This window comes from Mixophyes fleayi, chromosome 3 (genome assembly GCF_038048845.1).
Source record: "Mixophyes fleayi isolate aMixFle1 chromosome 3, aMixFle1.hap1, whole genome shotgun sequence".
Taxonomy (NCBI): domain Eukaryota; kingdom Metazoa; phylum Chordata; class Amphibia; order Anura; family Limnodynastidae; genus Mixophyes; species Mixophyes fleayi.
This window is the reverse complement of record NC_134404.1, coordinates 8697436-8720620: the sequence shown is the minus strand read 5'-3', so window position 1 is coordinate 8720620 and position 23185 is coordinate 8697436. Positions and strand designations below refer to the sequence as shown.

Sequence of the window (23185 nt, the reverse complement as noted above, 5' to 3'; positions counted from 1 at the left end):
AGAGGTCAGAGGCCGGCAGCAGACAACGGTATCAAGGAATAAGCTGAGGTCAGAGGTCACAAGCAGACAGAGAGGTAAGTATTCAAGCCAAAGATCAGGGTCACGAGATTCACAAGCAGGGTCCAAATTCAAGCCAAGGGTCATACACGAGTAAGCAGTAACAGGGTCCAATAGACAGGAACAAGCAGGGAGCAGGCTAGCAGACTGGATACAGAACTATAACCGGCAGTGAGGCTGCAGACCTCACTGCCTTAAATACTACTGGCCACCAATCAGAGCCTAGCTCTGAATCACACACAGCCCCCTGCCTGATTAATGTATCAGGCGTTAATCAGCCCACAGGCTTGTTAAATCAAGCCTGTGGGCTGATGTCTAACTACAACATACTACCTTCTGTGCATGCGCGCCCGGCTTCCTCCATTGCCAGGACGCAGCGCAGGGCACAGAGCTTCCGCAACGGTCGGCCAGGATCCGGAAGTGACGCCCCGGTCGTCATGGCGACGGCCGGGACGTCAGAGGAAGGTAATGAGTGTCGGGGCAGTGCCCGCAGCCGCCGCGACTGTCTAACAGTACCCCCCCCTTGAGGAGGGGTCAAAGAACCCCGACACCCAGGTTTCTTAGGGAATTTTTTGAAAAATTCCTTTAAATGTTTAGCAGCATGAAGCCGTCTTTGTGGAATCCACGACCGCTCTTCCAACCCACGATTCCTCCATTGAACTAGAAAGTGCACCTGCCCCTGCACTCTCTTAGAATCGAGGATCTTATGAATGATGTATTTGTTCGTGTTCCGTACAGAAAAATTCGAAGACTGGAACTGATTCGGGTATAACACAGGTTTAAGCAGAGAACAATGGAAGGTGTTGGGGATCCTCAAGGAACCAGGGATTTTCAATCTGAATGCTACAGCATTAATCTTCTTGATAATGAGGAAAGGACTTAGGCCCTAATTTTTTGCAAGGCTGTCTGAGCCTGATATTGCATGTAGACAGCCACACTTTCTGCCCCACTTTGAAGGAGCAGGTCGTACGGTGGCGGTCCGAATTTTTTTTTGCAAAAAATGAGGCTTGTCTCAATGATGACTGTACTTTTCTCCAGATAACTTTGAGATCCCTGGCCGTGGAACGAATTTCCAGAATACCAGCGGACTTGAGAGAGTATAAGGAATTAGATCTGGGGTGAAAACCAAAATTGCAGTAAAATGGAGAGGTTTTGGTAGATGAGTGACATGAATTATTATACGCAAATTCTGCCCAGGGTAACAGAGAAGACCAGTTATCATGAAATTCCGAGGTGTAACATCGTAGGAACTGTTCTAAGGACTGGTTAACCCTTTCTAATTGCCCATTCGACTGAGGGTGGTAAGCAGACGAGAGGCTTATCTTGATCCCAAGAACTGTACAAAAAGATTTCCAGAATTGTGCCATGAATTGGGAACCGCGGTCGGAAACGATGTCAGTAGGAAGTCCATGAAGCCGGACTATATGCTGGATGAACAGAATGGCCAGATCTCGAGCACCAGGGAGCCTGGGTAGTGGTATAAAATGTGACATCTTGCTGAAGCGGTCAACTACCACCCAGATGGTGTTGTAACCTGCAGAGAGTGGCAGTTCAACTATAAAGTCCATAGACAAATGTGTCCAAGGTTTTGCAGGGATAGACAATGGAAGCAACTGACCTACAGGACGACTCCTGAGAACCTTACTCCTGGCACAACCCTCACAAGAGAGGGCATAACTCTTGACATCAGCGGGCAACGATGGCCACCAGACAGTACGGGAGAGGATCTCCAAAGTCTTCTGTATTCCAGGATGTCCAGCAGTCTTACTATCATGTGCCTCAGCCAGGACTGCTTTCCTTAAATGAACAGGAACGAATAAGCATCCTACCGGAGTGTTATCAGGAGCTAACCTTTGAAATCTTTGCAGGGTGCAGCTCAGGTCTTGGGTTAACCCAGCATGGATCATGGAAGTGGGAATGATGGGTTCAGGACTAGTAACTGGAACATGATGTGCCAGGAAGCTTCTGGACAGAGCATCTGCTCGGACATTCTTAGAACCTGGACGGTAGGTGATCACAAAGTTAAAACGGGTGAAGAACAGCGACCAACGAGCCTGTCTGGGGTTAAGGCGTTTGGCCGACTGTATGTATTGTAGATTCTTGTGATCATTTATAACAGAGATCTGATGTGTAGCGCCTTCTAGCCAATGTCGCCACTCCTCAAAGGCCCATTTGATTGCCAATAGCTCCCGGTTACCCACATCATAGTTGGCTTCTGCTGAGGAAAACTGACGGGAGAAGTAGGCACACGGATGTAGGCGGTGAGTATGGGAATCTTTTTGAGACAAAATGGCACCAGCACCGACGTCGGAGGCTTCAACTTCAAGAACAAACGGTAATTCAGAATCTGGATGTCTAAGGACCTGAGCTGATACAAATGCTTTCTTTAAAGTCTCAAACGCGGTTATTGCCTGGGGTGGCCAGTTCGTTAGATCCATTTCTTTGTGAGTCAAGGTGACAATAGGAGCCACAATCTCAGCAAAATCGCAAATGAATCTTCTATAGTAATTGGCGAAGCCCAGGAACCTCTGCACCGCCTTGAGATTATTCGGTTGTACCCAATCCAGGATAGCTTGGACCTTGGTTGGGTCCATGGAGAATCCCTCAGAGGAGATTACATAACCTAAGAAGGATACTTTCTACACCTCGAATTCACATTTTTCTATTTTAGCGTAGAGGTAGTGTTCTCGCAATTTCTGTAGAACTTGTTTGACATGGCCCTGATGTACAGTTAAGGATTTGGAGTATATGAGGATGTCGTCCAAATAGACGACCAAGAAATGACCCAGGAACTCCCGTAGCACCTCATTAATCAGATCTTGGAACACCGCAGGCGCGTTACTAAGACCAAACGGCATGACCAGATATTCATAGTGGCCCGAAAGTGTATTGAATGCCGTCTTCCACTCATCTCCTTCTCTGATCTGGATGAGGTTATATGCACCTCGAAGATCGATTTTGGTGAAAACCATTGCACCTCTTAATTGGTCGAATAATACGGAGATTATAGGAAGTGGGTAGGTGTTTTTGACTGTGATGAGGTTCAATCCTCTGTAGTCAATACAGGGTCTTAGTCCTCCGTCTTTTTTAGACACAAAAAAACATCCAGCTCCTACCGGAGATTTGGATGGCCTGATGAAGCCTTTCTCCAAATTCTCCTCAATATAATCCTGCATGGACTTGGTCTCGGGGCCCGAGAGAGAATACAAGCGTCCCTTGGGTAACTTGGAGCCAGGTATGAGCTCGATGGCACAGTCGAAGTCACGGTGAGGTGGCAAAGTATCCGCAGCTTTCTTGGAAAACACGTCCCAGAAGTCGTGGTATTGTGAGGGAAGTTGCTCCGGAATAGACTGGACGATTCGCAGAGGCAGGTTCAAGCAAGACTGTGAACAATACGAACTCCACTGAACGATTTCTCCTTTCTCCCAATCCACAACAGGGTTGTGACGAGAAAGCCAGGGATGGCCCAGGACCAACGGAACCGATGAGCAATCAATAAGGAGAAAGGTTATGGACTCCAAATGAAGTGCTCCAATGTTCAAGTATAAAGGCGGAGTCTCCCATTCAACCTTACCTCCAGGCAATGGATTCCCATCTAAGCCACAGACGGTAATAGCGGATTTGAGTCTTACAGGCGGAATCCCAGCGGTGCGGGCGAACCCGATATCAAGGAAATTGCCAGCAGCTCCACTATCAATGAAGGCCGATAAGGCCACGGAACTGGCACCAAAAGTGACTTGTGCGGGAATCAGGACAGCATTATTTTTGGAAACAACTTGCAGGCTTAAGTGTATCTTTCCCAGAGATGCTCCTTTCTCAGGTTTGTAAGGGCAAGAGCAAGAGAAGTGGCCTTTCTTCCCACAATAAAGGCATAGTCCTTGTGACCGTCTCCTGTTTCTTTCGTCAGGAGATAGGTGAAGCGGCCCTGAGGACATAGGCTTCTCAACATCCGTGAGAGCGGGAACAATTGCAGATGAGCAGGAAGATGCCTCCTTCTCTGTTCTCCTCTCCTTGATTCTTCTGTCAATTTTAATAGCAAGTTGCATAAGGCTCTCCAACGAGGCAGGGGAAGGATACTGCACAAGTGAATCCTTAACCTCCTCTGATAGTCCTAGGCGAAACTGACTGTGTAATGCTGGGTCGTTCCACTCACAGTCAGGCGACCATCTGCGGAATTCAGCGCAGTATTCTTCTGCAGAACGTTGAGCTTGCTTTAAAACCCGTAGATGAGCCTCAGCAGAGGCAACTCGGTCTGGATCATCATAAATGAGGCCTAGTGCATTAAAGAAGGCTTCCAACGATTGCATGATAGGGCTAGACTGTGGTAGGGTGAAAGCCCAGGACTGGGGGTCACCCTGCAGGTGGGAGACCCACTCTCTGCTGTTCTGAACCAGAAGACCGAGGTTTCAGCCAAAAGTAGAGTTTGCAGCTTTCTTTAAAATTCCGGAACAGGGCTCTATTTCCGGAGAACCGGTCCGGCAAATTCAACTTGGGTTCATCAACTGAACCAGAACTGAGCAGTGTAGTCCGGGGGACCCCGTCTGGGGAGGACAAATGCTGGGACAGTTCCCAGATCATCTGATAGAGAGTCTCAATATGACCCGCCAGGGCTTGAAGAGGAGACGATTTGATTCTGCTTTCTTCCATACCAACTTCGTCTCCGAAACGTTAGGCCGGTTATAATGTTAGGTACCCCGCTAGCCGGCACAACACAACCCGGAGTCTACTCTACCAGTCAGGTATTCACTGGAGCCCCTGATGGTGGGGACAGACTGGGCTGCAGACTGGCAGAGGGTCGTGAAGTGTGCACCGGCTAGTGAGAACCCAAGCCAGCGGAGTGGAGTCCAAGCAGAGGTCAGAGGCCGGCAGCAGACAAGTGTATCAAGGAATAAGCTGAGGTCAGAGGTCACAAGCAGACAGAGAGGTAAGTATTCAAGCCAAAGGTCAGGGTCACGAGATTCACAAGCGGGGTCCAAATTCAAGCCAAGGGTCATACACGGATAAGCAGTAACAGGGTCCAATAGACAGGAACAAGCAGGGAGCAGGCTAGCAGACTGGATACAGAACTATAACCGGCAGTGAGGCTGCAGACCTCACTGCCTTAAATACTACTGGCCACCAATCAGAGCCTAGCTCTGAATCACACACAGCCCCCTGCCTGATTAATGTATCAGGCGTTAATCAGCCCACAGGCTTGTTAAATCAAGCCCCAGGATGTCTAACTACAACATACTACCTTCTGCGCATGCGCGCCCGGCTTCCTCCGTTGCTGGGACGCAGCGCAGGGCACAGAGCTTCCGACCGTTGCCTTGGCAACGGTCGGCCAGGATCCGGAAGTGACGCCCCGGTCGTCATGGCGACGGCCGGGACGTCAGAGGAAGGTAATGAGTGTCGCATTCAAAGCACGAAGGATGCCAGGAAAAGTGCATCATTACTGGCAGATCAACATCAGTGTTCAGCTGCTGGGGACTTCGGGTGTGAGCCAGGGGTCCTTGGAGATTTTATTTAGAGATTTAATTCTAAACTGTAGTCTTAATTCCCAGGACAGTGACTGTTCCTCCAGCCTCCAGACACACAGTAACACTGGTCCTGTCATCTCTGTATAGATTTGTAGTGATGTACATGGTATAAGGCTGCAGCAAGGCAGCAAAGTGTAGTTACCTCTCTATTAGTTTATATAACTTCATATCACATGACTGCCTCATTTAGAGGCACAGTCCCAGGATTGAAGGATTTGTCCATAGAATTATTTTAGAATGTTGACTAAATGCAGAGAATAATTCCTCTTATTCTGTATAATGCAATTCTTATTATCTATGCTTCACCTCTGGGCAATTTATAAACAACATTATTTTACAAGCAGTTTAATTAATCACATTGGCCAAGATTTATTAAAGGGCAGTCTTGTCAAACCATCACTTTTCTTGTGGTTTGATGTGTAGTTTGCAAACCGTGTACAGTAAAGATAAAAGTCACACATAAGAACCATACAACCCCTTAACCCACCAAAGCTCAAACTACAGTGTTGGTTTTAAGATCTAGGAAGCATAATAAAGTATTATAAATGAGTATCATGGAGCATCATGTAAGAGGCTTCAGTAAAAAAAAAAAAACGCTTGAGAAAATGTACAAACATTCTCTGCCAAATTCGGAAGGGTTTCGAACATTTCACTCGTCCGAAATACAAATGGTCATTTAAAATAAGAGCAAATCTACATGTGCAAGAGCCTTTTACAGGTCACTGTATACGTGTGGCCACACCCACATTCAGTACTTCAACAGTCCAATGAGCGCGTTGCAGCTTGGAAGGTGGGACTGTGCAACACATGTGGTTCACAACTGAAAGGGTCACTTCTAGGCAGAGCCGGACACTTGGCTCACCCCAAACATTCATGCAAAAGTTTTTAACTTTTTCCTGCTATACTGTTCATTGGAGATGCCACACATTTCAGCTGATGGTGAACAAGTGCAATTGGATACAGTGTATGGCATTGATGCGCTAAGTTAATGTATAGAGATTGTAGGTGACTGCAGCACCCATATAATAAGATATAAGTTTTTCCCTATACCACGTGCGTAACAGTCATTCATATTGTATATGTATAGAGTGCATTTGGCAGCTGTTGTGGGAGGATGACGTTGGGTCGCAGTTGCTTTCACTACTCACCAGATCAGATAAATTGTACAATGTGCCGAGTTGCCCAATATCAGATGCAAATTTACAGAGTGAATCTAAATTTTATCAAGTGATCAGTACTGCAATTGGCTGCAATTTGCACAGAAAAAGAACCCGCAAGACAACTACGGAACTTCCACCCACTAGTTGATTCGCTCCCATAGTGGGTCTGAAAGGGATTACATGGCTGCCAAATAGCTGTCTCAAGCCGGGCTTTCTGATTTCATATCCGAAGCTCAGCGCACTTACCTGCTCCCCACTGACTGTCACTCCATCTAGGCCGCCCGCCAACTTCTTTTATTTTAAAAGGTACTTCCTCCCACAGCTCAATGCCTATTCCTTTGGTCAGATATCCCTAGGTGCTGGACCTGGCTCCTTACACCTCTGTGTATCCTCAACCATTCCATTGGTAAATCTTCCGTCCGCAGACTATTTCACCGCCTGTGTTACTCAGCATTCCTGTGTTATCTGCCGTCTGCAGACCATTACACCTCCGTGCATCCTTCACCATTCCAGTGGTAAGTCTGCCATCTGTTTCCAGAAATGTCTCCTTCATGTCCGTCCTCTAGGTACCACTTCTACTTCGTCGGATTCAAAGCTCACGACATTCCCTGACCAGTATTCCTCTTTTCACTATGTTTTCAATAAAATTTGTTCTGAACCATTGGTTAATCTTCCGTCCGCAGACTATTTCACCGCCTGTGTTACTCAGCATTCCTGTGTTATCTGCCGTCTGCAGACCATTACACCTCCGTGCATCCTTCACCATTCCAGTGGTAAGTCTGCCATCTGTTTCCAGAAATGTCTCCTTCATGTCCGTCCTCTGGGTACCACTTCTACTTCGTCGGATTCAAAGCTCACGACATTCCCTGACCAGTATTCCTCTTTTCACTATGTTTTCAATAAAATTTGTTCTGAACTTCTTCCTCCGCATTGATCGTGGGACTGTCCCCTTGACCTGCAGCCTGGTAAAACTCCTCCTTGAGGGTGAGTTTATCCGTTATCTCTACCCGAGACACTGGCCATGTCTGAGTATATCAAAGAAAATCTCCAACGTGGCTTCTGCAGACCTTCTACCTCTCTAGCTAAAGCGAGCTTCTCTAGCTTCAGAAATAGTTGGGAAAACAGCTTCCTTAGAATCTCCATCTGCAGACGCCTTTATGTAAAGATTAAAAATGCTGAAAAATTTCCAACCTCTTCTGTTTTCTCTAATTTAGCTTGAATCTATCAATTGATAATAAATCCCAGAAATTGTGGTGGCAAATTTTCACATTTTTGCCCAGTGAGACCCCAATGGATTTCTAGTCAATGGTCACTCTGCCACCACTACTTCTCACGTCACTCTCTGTTTTTACACTACATCTTCTATGGGTTCAACTCCATGGGATTTCATAAGTAATATTGTATTTCAGTTCACTTCCGTGGTCTCTTAAACCTGTCCTCTGCATGTTGACTAAGGAAAGCGGAGAAATTCAGCGCACAGAAGCAGAAATGAATGGTTTGTAAGCATTTGTGTAGTCTAGTTTCATTCAGAACATCCTGACTGCACCATTAAAAACTTGTGAACTCTCCATGGAAACCCATTCATCCACAAGCTCAAAAGTTGTTTGTTTCACATGCAGAATGTGTTACATATAAAATAGGGTTATCCCTCTCGAAATTTGGAAGATGGATGTTGAAATATGAGGTCAGACCAGTTCTGACCTAATTTTGGATGCAGAAATGTTGGGAGGTATATAAATATTCTGGATTTGACCACATCCCATTTCCATAACCAAATCACAGTTTCTCCTGGGTTTTGGTACTGAGATCAATAGAGCAGGCATTAAACAAGTGGTACTGTTGCTGCCATACAAAAATGCTTCAACTTCCCATACCGGGAGTTGAACCCAGGCCGCCTGGGTGAAAACCAGGAATCCTAACCGCTAGACCATATGGGATTTGCCGTTGCATATTTTGAGATAGCAGCTGAACAAATATATCATACCTTCCTGTAATGTTTCTTATCTCTGTATTTCATATTCAACCAAGTGGTGACATGGAGTGGGTGGAACATGGCCTATGATGACATTAATTTCATCATCACCCCCCTGACCACTCAGTGTTTAGTGACGTGGGCGATGCTTGATGTTATGATTTTCATCATCACGGCACATCCATGACCACTTGCAGATAGGTAAATGCCAATCCAGCAGGATAGGTAACAATGCAATAAATCCATCTGTGACGTCTGGAGGCCTCTTTCCAGGAAGTGCAAAAGGTTCTCATTTCCATATTAATGAGTTGCAAAGAGCTATGGAAAGTATCCCCAGCATTAGAACTTGTGTCTCTATCATCTGCCTCTGCACTGTACTTCAACAAAGCACGGAAACCATAATTGCCCTACTAGATGCTCAGCAGCATGCAGGATGATTAACAGGAAGCAGAAAGGAAAATAAGTTACAGTTTCTCTAACTAATAAAGATAAACAGCACGAGTAATGCATATTTCTGGGTATTTAGTATGTCAGAAATTGCCCTTTAAAGCGATATGAAAAACTTTCCTTTGAGCTGGAGGTGAATCAGCGACCTAAGGATTTCTGTACCAATCTCCTCTACAGTCCTCCGCTCTGCCAGCTGAGCTATCAAAGGATTGTGCCTTGGTTGTTTCCTGATGTCAAGTGCACTACATGTGCCTGAATGGAAAAACAAATAGAATTTAAATTCCCTAAAAACAGAAAAAGTGCCTGTATAGACAAAGAGATCCACATTTTTATTTCTGGTCTACTTACTCATCAAAAGTTGTGAAAATTGTCCTGGTTAATAATTGGTAAAACATCATTAAGAGTTTGATTGTTTTTTGTTCATTTGGAATTAATTAGCTTTAGAAATAGTTGGGAAAGCAGCTTCCTTAGAATTTCCATCTGCAGACGCCTTTACGTCAAGATTTAAAATGTTGGAAAATTTTCAACCTCTTCTGCTTTCTCCAATTTAGCTTGACTCTTTTAATTGATGAAAAATCCCAGAAACTGTGGTGGCAAATTTTCACATTTTTGCCCAGTGAGACCCCAATGGATTTCTAGTTAATGGTCCACTCTGTCACCACTACTTCTCACTGTACTCTCTGTTTTTACACTGCATCCTCTATGGGTTCAGCTCCATGGGATTTCATAAGTAATATTGTATTTCAGTTCATTTCCGTGGTCTCTTAAACCTGTCCTTTGTATGCTGATTGAGGAAAGCAGAGAAATACAGCGCACAGAAGCAGACATTATTGGTTTGTAAGTATTTGTGTAGTCTAGTTTCATTCAGAACATCCCGACTGCACCATTAAAAACTTGTGAACTCTCCATGGAAACCCATTCATCCACAGCTTAAGAGTTGTTTGTTTCACATGAAGGATGTGTTACATATAAAATAGGGTTGTCCCTATCGAAATTTGGAAGATGGATGTTGAAATATGGGGTCAGACCAGTTCTGTCCTAATTTTGGATGCAGAAATGTTAGGAGGTATATAAATCCTCTGAATTTGACCACATCCCATTTCCATAACCAAATCACAGTTTCTCCTGGATTTTGGTACTGAGATCAATAGAGCAGGCATTAAACAAGTGGTACTGTTGCTGCCATACAAAAATGTGTCAACTTCTCATCCCGGGCCGCTTGCGAGAAAACCAGGAATCCTAACCGCTAGACCATATGGGATTTACCATTGCATATTTTGAGATAGCAGCTGAACAAATATATCATACCTTCCTGTAATGTTTCTTAACTCTGTATTTCATATTCAACCAAGCGAGTGACATGAAGTGGGTGGGACATGGCCTATGATGACACTAATTTCATCATCACCCCCCTGACCACTCAGTGTTCAGTGAGGTGGGCGATGCTTGATGTTACGATTTTCATCATCACGGCACATCATCATCATCATCAACATTTATTTATATAGCGCCAGCAAATTCCGTAGCGCTTTACAATTGGGAACAAACATTAATAAGACAATACTGGGTTATACATACAGACAGAGAGGTAAGAGAACCCTGCTCGCAAGCTTACAATCTATAGGACAATGGGAGTTAGAAACACAAGGGCATGTGCTACATCATATCGCACAATGGACCAGTCAGACTGCAAAGGTAAAAGTATTGAGTGGGCTGTGTCAGATATGTGCGTATTCTGGAAATGTTCTTTAGGTGTTTGTAACATCACTGACCACTTGCAGATAGGTAAATGCCAATCCAGCATTATAGGTAACAATGCAAGAAATCCATGTGGGATGTCTGGAGGCCACTTTCCAAGAAGTGGAAAAGGTTCTCATTTCCATTTTATGAGTTGCAAAGAGCTATGGAAAGGCTCCCCAGTATCAGAACTCATGTCTCTATCATCTGCCTCTTCATTGTAATTCAACAAAGCACAGAATTCTGTTACTGCGTTTATGTTACTGCATTAATTGTTTTTGATTTATGATACTGCATCAATGGAACTATAGTTACTTCATTAATTGTTTTATATTTTGTTACTGCATTTTCACACTGCATTTATGTTACTGCATTTATGTTTTTTTATCTAGGTTACTGCATTGATGGATTTAAATTTAATGTACTGCATTAATCGTTTTATATTTATGTCACTGTATTAATGGTTTAATGTTTATCCTACTGCATTTTTGTCACTGCATTTATTTTACTGCTTTAATGGTTTTATATTCATGTCAGTGCATTAAAGTTTTTATATTTATGTCATGGCATTAATGATTTCATAGTTATGTCACTGCATGTTTGTCACTGTAATTATGTTACAGCATTTATAGTTTTTTGTTTATATTAATGCATATTAATTTACATTTATGTGACTACATTAATGGTTTTATAGTTATGTGCCTGCATTAATGGTTTAATGTTTATGTTACTGCATTTTTGTTACTGCAATAATGGTTTTACATTTATGATACCGCATCAATGGAACTATATGTCACTGCATTAATGGTTTTATACTTATATCATTGCATTAATGGTTTTATATTTATGTAAATGTATTAATGGTTTTATATTTATGTTACTGCTTTTCTGTCACTGCATGTTTGTTACTGCATTAACTGATTTTTATGTTACTGCATTTCTGTTACTACATTAATATTACTGCATTAGTGGTTTTATATTTATGTCAATGCATATTTGTCACTGCAATTATGTTACTGCATTTATAGCTTTATATTTAAGTTGCTGGATTAATGGTTTTATATTTATGCTACTGCATTTCTGTCACTGTATTTCTGTTACTGAATTAATTGATTTTGATTTATTTGAATACATTAATGGTTTTATAGTTATGTGACTGCATTAATGGTTTTATTTTTATGTTACTGCATTTTTCAAACTTCATTTATGTTACTGTACTTATGTCTTTTTATTTAGGTTACTGCATTGCTGGATTTATATTTAAGGTACTGTATTAATGGTTTTATGTTTATCTGACTACATTAAAGGTTTTATAGTTATGTAGCTGCATTTTACTCACTGCATTTATATCACTGTATTTATGTTACTTCATTAATGGTTTTATATTTATATCATTGCATTAATGGTTTTATATTTATGTAAATGTATTAATGGTTTTATATTTATGTTACTGCATTTCTGTCACTGCATGTTTGTTACTGCATTAACTGATTTTTATGTTACTGCATTTCTGTTACTACATTAATATTACTGCATTAGTGGTTTTATATTTATGTCAATGCATATTTGTCACTGCAATTATGTTACTGCATTTATAGCTTTACATTTAAGTTGCTGGATTAATGGTTTTATATTTATGTTACTGCATTTCTGTCACTGTATTTCTGTTACTGAATTAATTGATTTTGATACATTAATGGTTTTATAGTTATGTGACTGCATTAATGGTTTTATATTTACTTCAATGCATTTTGATCACTGCAATTATGTTGCTGCATTAGTAGTTTTATATTTATGTCACTGCATGATTAGTTTTATAGTTATTTTTGTGCATTCTGCCACTGCATTTATGTTACTGCATTAATGTTTTTTCTTATGTCACTGCATTTCTGTCACTGTATTTTTTTTTTTACTGCATTAATGGTTTTATTTTTATGTTACTGCATTTCTGTCGCTGCATTTATGTTACTGTATTTATGTTTTTTATTTAGGTTACTGCATTGATGGATTTATATTTAAGGTACTGCATTAGTGGTTTTATATTTATTTCACTTCATTAATGGTTTTATACTTATGTTACTGCATTTCTGCCACTGTATTTTTTTTACTGCATTAGTGGTTTTATGTTTCTGTTAGCGCATTTATGTCACTGCAATAATTGTTCTTTATTTATGATACAGCATCAATGGAACTATAGTCACTGCATTTATGGTTTTATATTTATGTTACTGTATTTTTCCCACTGCATTTATGTTACTGTATTTATGTTATTTATTTTGGTTACTGCATTGGTGGATTTATATTTAAGGTACTACATTAATGGTTTTATATTTATGTTACTGCATTTATGGTTTTATATTAATGTCACAGCATGAATGGTTTTACTGCATTTCTATCACTGCATTTTTGTTGCTGCATTAACGGTTTTAAATTTATATTACTGCATTTCTGTCACTACATTTATATTTCTGCATTAAATGTTTTATTTTTATTTGACTACATTAATGGTTTTATAGTTATGGGACTGCATTAATGGTTTTATATTTATTTCAATGTATTTTGATCCGTGCATTTATATTACTGCATTTATGGTTTTATATGTATGTCACTGCACATTTGTCACTGCAATTATGTTACTGCATTAATAGTTTTATATTTATGTCACTGCATGAATGGTTTTATATATATATATATATCTATCACTTCATGATTAGTTTTATATTTATGATACTGCATTCTGCCACTGCCTTTTTATTACTGCAATAATGGTTTTTCTTTATGCCACTGCATTCCTTCCACTGGATTTTTGTTACTGCATTAATGGTTTTATTTTTATGTTACTGCATTTCTGTCGCTGCATTTATGTCATACTTGCCAACTCTCCCGGAATGTCCGGGAGACTCCCGCATTTTGCGAGAGTCTCCCGGACTCCCGGGCGAGTGTGGCAATCTCCCGAATTCTGCCCACTACACTAGGAAGTGCCCCACTTCCTTGTGAAGTGGGCAGAATTAGATCCCAAACGCCGCGATTCCCGGTGAATCGCGGCAATTGGCCCCGTCCCCACTGTCAAATGACGTGTTTGCATCAATGACGAGATTTTGGCCGTCACACCCCCCTCCACTGGCTGGCTCCCGGAAGGGAGCTGAAGAAAGTCGGCAAGCATGATTTATGTTACTGTATTTATGTTTTTTATTTAGCTTACTGCATTGATGGATTTATATTTAAGATACTGCATTAATGGTTTTATATTTATTTAACTTCATTATTGGTTTTATACTTATGTTACTGCATTTCTGCCACTGTATTTTTGTTACTACATTAATGGTTTTATGTTTATGTTAGTTAATTTATGTCACTGCAATAATGTGTTATGAGCGTTTTGTCGCTATCCAATAATGATTGTCGAATCTCGATTTGTGTTTCCAACGCACAAATATTTATTCTCAAAAAGTAGCAGAATAATCAAGCGAAATAATAATAAGTACAGCCGTTACTTATCGCAGGCGCTCTGGATCCAGTGTACAGTCATTCAGGTCTGCAGTCTGTGGTCAAGGTGACTGAACACTACATGAGAGCTACCGCTTATATGCAAACAGAGATACAGTGAAACAATGCAGATGGTATAGCTTGCTTCTATTGGTCCAGGCTTCAGGAGGGTCCAGGGAGTTGCACATCATAGGCTGATTCAATCTAAGGAATCCAAAGGTGGGGGTCATCTCTCCAGGGGATGAGCTCTGTTCTTCCCGCCACACTCCAATTACAATCAGTCCATTAGCATTTGACAGTTAATATCATATTAAAGGTTTATTCCCTAACATCAATAACTAGAGTATGCAATGTGCGATCTCTTCGCCGAATGCACCGAACAGCTGCTGATGTAAAGGGGATTAATATGATATTAGACATGACACATTTCTTTTAACCTGAACCATATGTATCACTAATATGCATATAACTTATAATATTACACATAAACACTACTATATTTGGACATAAATAACTATGTGTTGCAACTACGATTAATGTGTACTATTTTACAAATGTGCGTGTTTGTGCGAATGTATGTAAAAGCGTAAATGCTGTTGTTGCGGCTGCGTATGCCCTTTCACGCCGTAGCGTGCTCTACGCATCTTTTCAGACAAAGACAACCAAGTTTGCTCGATTTTAATTGAAATGACTTTATCCAATTTGCTGACTTCAACAAATGGTTCTATATTTATGATACGGCATCAATGGAACTATAGTCACTTCATTAATGGTTTTATATTTATGTTACTGCATTTTTCACACTGCATTTATGTTACTGTATTTATGTTTTTTTATTTAGGTTACTGCATTGATGTATTTATATTTAAGGTACTGCATTAATGGTTGTATATTAATGTCACTGCATGAATGGTTTTATATTTATTTCACTTCATTTATGGTTTAATACTTATGTTACTGCATTTTTGCCACTGCATTTTTGATACTGCATTAATGGTTTTATATTTATGACACATTACAATGTGACTGCAGATTTAGAAGAACAAGCCTGCCAGACCTATTATTTGTATTTTAGCAATGACAATTAGCAATGGAGCAATGGAGCTCTCCTGAATGTCATTGGAGATTTTGAAGAACACTGCTACCCCTTCTCTTTCTATTCTACCTATGATGCTGCCCAACTGCACTAGAGACTGCCAAGAACTGTGCTCCCCCTTCTGTGTCCCCCTGTGACATGGCGCTGGATCACCCTGGAGAGCCGTAATTATATAATCCAAAACTCGCCATATCCGAGATCCGACGATGTAACGATGACGTTTTGCCTCGTTTTCAATTTTGAGGGAGCGCGAACGTACCAAGCCGGCTCGGCTGATTACTCGGATCTTCTAAGTTCGAGTGTGTTTGGTTCTCAGGGAACCGAGCCTGAGCATCTCTAATATATATAACGTAAGTGACTGGAATGTGTGATACATTGAGTGTTACAATGAAGCAGTAGGAGAAGTGGCAGTATGACATACACTGGGAGTACACAGAGCCGGATTTAGACCTCATGGGGCCCTAGGCAAGATATTGGTTTGGGCCCCCCCTCTCTGAAACAATCCATAGCACTATATTTTTTTAGCATAGCATATACTCCTATAGTTAAGTAGAAGGTTAAGCTATGAGCACATCACGCTGCTCCTCCTGCATCACCATGCTGCCCCTCATTACTGTCCCTCTCATTACACTGTGCCCTCCTTTATCATTACACTGCATCACACTGTGGTCCCTCATTACTGTCCCTCTCATCACACTGTACCCTCCTTTATCATTACACTACATCACACTGTGGTCCCTCATTACTGTCCCTCTCATCACACTGTACCCTCCTTTATCATTACACTACATCACACTGTGGCCCCTCATTACTGTCCCTCTCATTACACTGTGCCCTCCTTTATCATTACACTGCATCACACTGTGGTCCCTCATTACTGTCCCTCTCATCACACTGTACCCTCCTTTATCATTACACTACATCACACTGTGGTCCCTCATTACTGTCCCTCTCATCACACTGTACCCTCCTTTATCATTACACTACATCACACTGTGGCCCCTCATTACTGTCCCTCTCATTACACTGTGCCCTCCTTTATCATTATACTGCATCACACTGTGGTCCCTCATTACTGTCCCTCTCATCACACTGTGCCCTCCTTTATCATTACACTGCATCACACTGTGGCCCCTCATTACTGTCCCTCTCATCACACTGTGCCCTCCTTTATCATTACACTGCATCACACTGTGGCCCCTCATTACTGTCCCTCTCATCACACTGTGCCCTCCTTTATCATTACACTACATCACACTGTGGTCCCTCATTACTGTCCCTCTCATCACACTGTACCCTCCTTTATCATTACACTACATCACACTGTGGCCCCTCATTACTGTCCCTCTCATCACACTGTGCCCTCCTTTATCATTACACTGCATCACACTGTGGCCCCTCATTACTGTCCCTCTCATCACACTGTGCCCTCCTTTATCATTACACTACATCACACTGTGGTCCCTCATTACTGTCCCTCTCATCACACTGTGCCCTCCTTTATCATTATACTGCATCACACTGTGGCCCCTCATTACTGTCCCTCTCATCACACTGTGCCCTCCTTTATCATTACACTGCATCACACTGTGGCCCCTCATTACTGTCCCTCTCATCACACTGTGCCCTCCTTTATCATTACACTGCATCACACTGTGGCCCCTCATTACTGTCCCTCTCATCACACTGTGCCCTCCTTTATCATTACACTGCATCACACTGTGGTCCCTCATTACTGTCCCTCTCATCACACTGTGCTCTCCTTTATCATTACACTGCATCACACTGTGGTCCCTCATTACTGTCCCTCTCATCACACTGTACCCTCCTTTATCATTACACTACATCACACTGTGGCCCCTCATTACTGTCCCTCCCATCACACTGTACCCTCCTTTATCATTACACTACATCACACTGTGGTCCCTCATTACTGTCCCTCTCATCACACTGTACCCTCCTTTATCATTACACTACATCACACTGTGGCCCCTCATTACTGTCCCTCTCATCACACTGTGCCCTCCTTTATCATTACACTACATCACACTGCAGTCCCTCATTACTGTCCCTCTCATCACACTGTGCCCTCCTTTATCATTACACTACATCACACTGTGGTCCCTCATTACTGTCCCTCTCATCACACTGTACCCTCCTTTATCATTACACTACATCACACTGTGGCCCCTCATTACTGTCCCTCTCATTACACTGTGCCCTCCTTTATCATTATACTGCATCACACTGTGGTCCCTCATTACTGTCCCTCTCATCACACTGTGCCCTCCTTTATCATTACACTGCATCACACTGTGGCCCCTCATTACTGTCCCTCTCATCACACTGTGCCCTCCTTTATCATTACACTGCATCACACTGTGGCCCCTCATTACTGTCCCTCTCATCACACTGTGCCCTCCTTTATCATTACACTACATCACACTGTGGTCCCTCATTACTGTCCCTCTCATCACACTGTACCCTCCTTTATCATTACACTACATCACACTGTGGCCCCTCATTACTGTCCCTCTCATCACACTGTGCCCTCCTTTATCATTACACTGCATCACACTGTGGCCCCTCATTACTGTCCCTCTCATCACACTGTGCCCTCCTTTATCATTACACTGCATCACACTGTGGCCCCTCATTACTGTCCCTCTCATCACACTGTGCCCTCCTTTATCATTACACTACATCACACTGTGGTCCCTCATTACTGTCCCTCTCATCACACTGTACCCTCCTTTATCATTACACTACATCACACTGTGGCCCCTCATTACTGTCCCTCTCATCACACTGTGCCCTCCTTTATCATTACACTACATCACACTGTGGTCCCTCATTACTGTCCCTCTCATCACACTGTGCCCTCCTTTATCATTATACTGCATCACACTGTGGCCCCTCATTACTGTCCCTCTCATCACACTGTGCCCTCCTTTATCATTACACTGCATCACACTGTGGCCCCTCATTACTGTCCCTCTCATCACACTGTGCCCTCCTTTATCATTACACTGCATCACACTGTGGCCCCTCATTACTGTCCCTCTCATCACACTGTGCCCTCCTTTATCATTACACTGCATCACACTGTGGCCCCTCATTACTGTCCCTCTCATCACACTGTGCCCTCCTTTATCATTACACTGCATCACACTGTGGCCCCTCATTACTGTCCCTCTCATCACACTGTGCCCTCCTTTATCATTACACTACATCACACTGTGGTCCCTCATTACTGTCCCTCTCATCACACTGTACCCTCCTTTATCATTACACTACATCACACTGTGGCCCCTCATTACTGTCCCTCTCATCACACTGTGCCCTCCTTTATCATTACACTACATCACACTGTGGTCCCTCATTACTGTCCCTCTCATCACACTGTGCCCTCCTTTATCATTATACTGCATCACACTGTGGCCCCTCATTACTGTCCCTCTCATCACACTGTGCCCTCCTTTATCATTACACTGCATCACACTGTGGCCCCTCATTACTGTCCCTCTCATCACACTGTGCCCTCCTTTATCATTACACTGCATCACACTGTGGCCCCTCATTACTGTCCCTCTCATCACACTGTGCCCTCCTTTATCATTACACTGCATCACACTGTGGTCCCTCATTACTGTCCCTCTCATCACACTGTGCTCTCCTTTATCATTACACTGCATCACACTGTGGTCCCTCATTACTGTCCCTCTCATCACACTGTACCCTCCTTTATCATTACACTACATCACACTGTGGCCCCTCATTACTGTCCCTCCCATCACACTGTACCCTCCTTTATCATTACACTACATCACACTGTGGTCCCTCATTACTGTCCCTCTCATCACACTGTGCCCTCCTTTATCATTACACTACATCACACTGTGCTCTCCTTTATCATTACACTACATCACACTGTGGTCCCTCATTACTGTCCCTCTCATCACACTGTGCTCTCCTTTATCATTACACTACATCACACTGTGGTCCCTCATTACTGTCCCTCTCATCACACTGTACCCTCCTTTATCATTACACTACATCACACTGTGGCCCCTCATTACTGTCCCTCTCATTACACTGTGCCCTCCTTTATCATTACACTGCATCACACTGTGGTCCCTCATTACTGTCCCTCTCATCACACTGTACCCTCCTTTATCATTACACTACATCACACTGTGGTCCCTCATTACTGTCCCTCTCATCACACTGTACCCTCCTTTATCATTACACTACATCACACTGTGGCCCCTCATTACTGTCCCTCTCATTACACTGTGCCCTCCTTTATCATTATACTGCATCACACTGTGGTCCCTCATTACTGTCCCTCTCATCACACTGTGCCCTCCTTTATCATTACACTGCATCACACTGTGGCCCCTCATTACTGTCCCTCTCATCACACTGTGCCCTCCTTTATCATTACACTGCATCACACTGTGGCCCCTCATTACTGTCCCTCTCATCACACTGTGCCCTCCTTTATCATTACACTACATCACACTGTGGTCCCTCATTACTGTCCCTCTCATCACACTGTACCCTCCTTTATCATTACACTACATCACACTGTGGCCCCTCATTACTGTCCCTCTCATCACACTGTGCCCTCCTTTATCATTACACTGCATCACACTGTGGCCCCTCATTACTGTCCCTCTCATCACACTGTGCCCTCCTTTATCATTACACTACATCACACTGTGGTCCCTCATTACTGTCCCTCTCATCACACTGTGCCCTCCTTTATCATTATACTGCATCACACTGTGGCCCCTCATTACTGTCCCTCTCATCACACTGTGCCCTCCTTTATCATTACACTGCATCACACTGTGGCCCCTCATTACTGTCCCTCTCATCACACTGTGCCCTCCTTTATCATTACACTGCATCACACTGTGGCCCCTCATTACTGTCCCTCTCATCACACTGTGCCCTCCTTTATCATTACACTGCATCACACTGTGGTCCCTCATTACTGTCCCTCTCATCACACTGTGCTCTCCTTTATCATTACACTGCATCACACTGTGGTCCCTCATTACTGTCCCTCTCATCACACTGTACCCTCCTTTATCATTACACTACATCACACTGTGGCCCCTCATTACTGTCCCTCCCATCACACTGTACCCTCCTTTATCATTACACTACATCACACTGTGGTCCCTCATTACTGTCCCTCTCATCACACTGTACCCTCCTTTATCATTACACTACATCACACTGTGGCCCCTCATTACTGTCCCTCTCATCACACTGTGCCCTCCTTTATCATTACACTACATCACACTGCAGTCCCTCATTACTGTCCCTCTCATCACACTGTGCCCTCCTTTATCATTACACTACATCACACTGTGGTCCCTCATTACTGTCCCTCTCATCACACTGTACCCTCCTTTATCATTACACTACATCACACTGTGGCCCCTCATTACTGTCCCTCTCATTACACTGTGCCCTCCTTTATCATTATACTGCATCACACTGTGGTCCCTCATTACTGTCCCTCTCATCACACTGTGCCCTCCTTTATCATTACACTGCATCACACTGTGGCCCCTCATTACTGTCCCTCTCATCACACTGTGCCCTCCTTTATCATTACACTGCATCACACTGTGGCCCCTCATTACTGTCCCTCTCATCACACTGTGCCCTCCTTTATCATTACACTACATCACACTGTGGTCCCTCATTACTGTCCCTCTCATCACACTGTACCCTCCTTTATCATTACACTACATCACACTGTGGCCCCTCATTACTGTCCCTCTCATCACACTGTGCCCTCCTTTATCATTACACTGCATCACACTGTGGCCCCTCATTACTGTCCCTCTCATCACACTGTGCCCTCCTTTATCATTACACTGCATCACACTGTGGCCCCTCATTACTGTCCCTCTCATCACACTGTGCCCTCCTTTATCATTACACTACATCACACTGTGGTCCCTCATTACTGTCCCTCTCATCACACTGTACCCTCCTTTATCATTACACTACATCACACTGTGGCCCCTCATTACTGTCCCTCTCATCACACTGTGCCCTCCTTTATCATTACACTACATCACACTGTGGTCCCTCATTACTGTCCCTCTCATCACACTGTGCCCTCCTTTATCATTATACTGCATCACACTGTGGCCCCTCATTACTGTCCCTCTCATCACACTGTGCCCTCCTTTATCATTACACTGCATCACACTGTGGCCCCTCATTACTGTCCCTCTCATCACACTGTGCCCTCCTTTATCATTACACTGCATCACACTGTGGCCCCTCATTACTGTCCCTCTCATCACACTGTGCCCTCCTTTATCATTACACTGCATCACACTGTGGCCCCTCATTACTGTCCCTCTCATCACACTGTGCCCTCCTTTATCATTACACTGCATCACACTGTGGCCCCTCATTACTGTCCCTCTCATCACACTGTGCCCTCCTTTATCATTACACTACATCACACTGTGGTCCCTCATTACTGTCCCTCTCATCACACTGTACCCTCCTTTATCATTACACTACATCACACTGTGGCCCCTCATTACTGTCCCTCTCATCACACTGTGCCCTCCTTTATCATTACACTACATCACACTGTGGTCCCTCATTACTGTCCCTCTCATCACACTGTGCCCTCCTTTATCATTATACTGCATCACACTGTGGCCCCTCATTACTGTCCCTCTCATCACACTGTGCCCTCCTTTATCATTACACTGCATCACACTGTGGCCCCTCATTACTGTCCCTCTCATCACACTGTGCCCTCCTTTATCATTACACTGCATCACACTGTGGCCCCTCATTACTGTCCCTCTCATCACACTGTGCCCTCCTTTATCATTACACTGCATCACACTGTGGTCCCTCATTACTGTCCCTCTCATCACACTGTGCTCTCCTTTATCATTACACTGCATCACACTGTGGTCCCTCATTACTGTCCCTCTCATCACACTGTACCCTCCTTTATCATTACACTACATCACACTGTGGCCCCTCATTACTGTCCCTCCCATCACACTGTACCCTCCTTTATCATTACACTACATCACACTGTGGTCCCTCATTACTGTCCCTCTCATCACACTGTGCCCTCCTTTATCATTACACTACATCACACTGTGCTCTCCTTTATCATTACACTACATCACACTGTGGTCCCTCATTACTGTCCCTCTCATCACACTGTACCCTCCTTTATCATTACACTGCATCACACTGCGGCCCCTCATTACTGTCCCTCTCATCACACTGTGCCCTCCTTTATCATTACACTACATCACACTGTGGTCCCTCATTACTGTCCCTCTCATCACACTGTGCCCTCCTTTATCATTACACTGCATCACACTGTGGTCCCTCATTACTGTCCCTCTCATCACACTGTACCCTCCTTTATCATTACACTACATCACACTGTGGCCCCTCATTACTGTCCCTCTCATTACACTGTGCCCTCCTTTATCATTATACTGCATCACACTGTGGTCCCTCATTACTGTCCCTCTCATCACACTGTGCCCTCCTTTATCATTACACTGCATCACACTGTGGCCCCTCATTACTGTCCCTCTCATCACACTGTGCCCTCCTTTATCATTACACTACATCACACTGTGGTCCCTCATTACTGTCCCTCTCATCACACTGTGCCCTCCTTTATCAT

The 23185-nt window shown here is 43.4% G+C and overlaps 1 non-coding gene across 1 annotated transcript; it reads right to left on the bottom strand.

Moving 5' to 3' along the window:
* Nucleotides 1–8601: 8601 nt before the first annotated feature.
* TRNAE-UUC (transfer RNA glutamic acid (anticodon UUC)) lies at nt 8602–8673 on the bottom strand. Its single transcript has one exon. It is a non-coding gene; the product is annotated as a tRNA-Glu (tRNA).
* Nucleotides 8674–23185: the final 14512 nt, after the last annotated feature.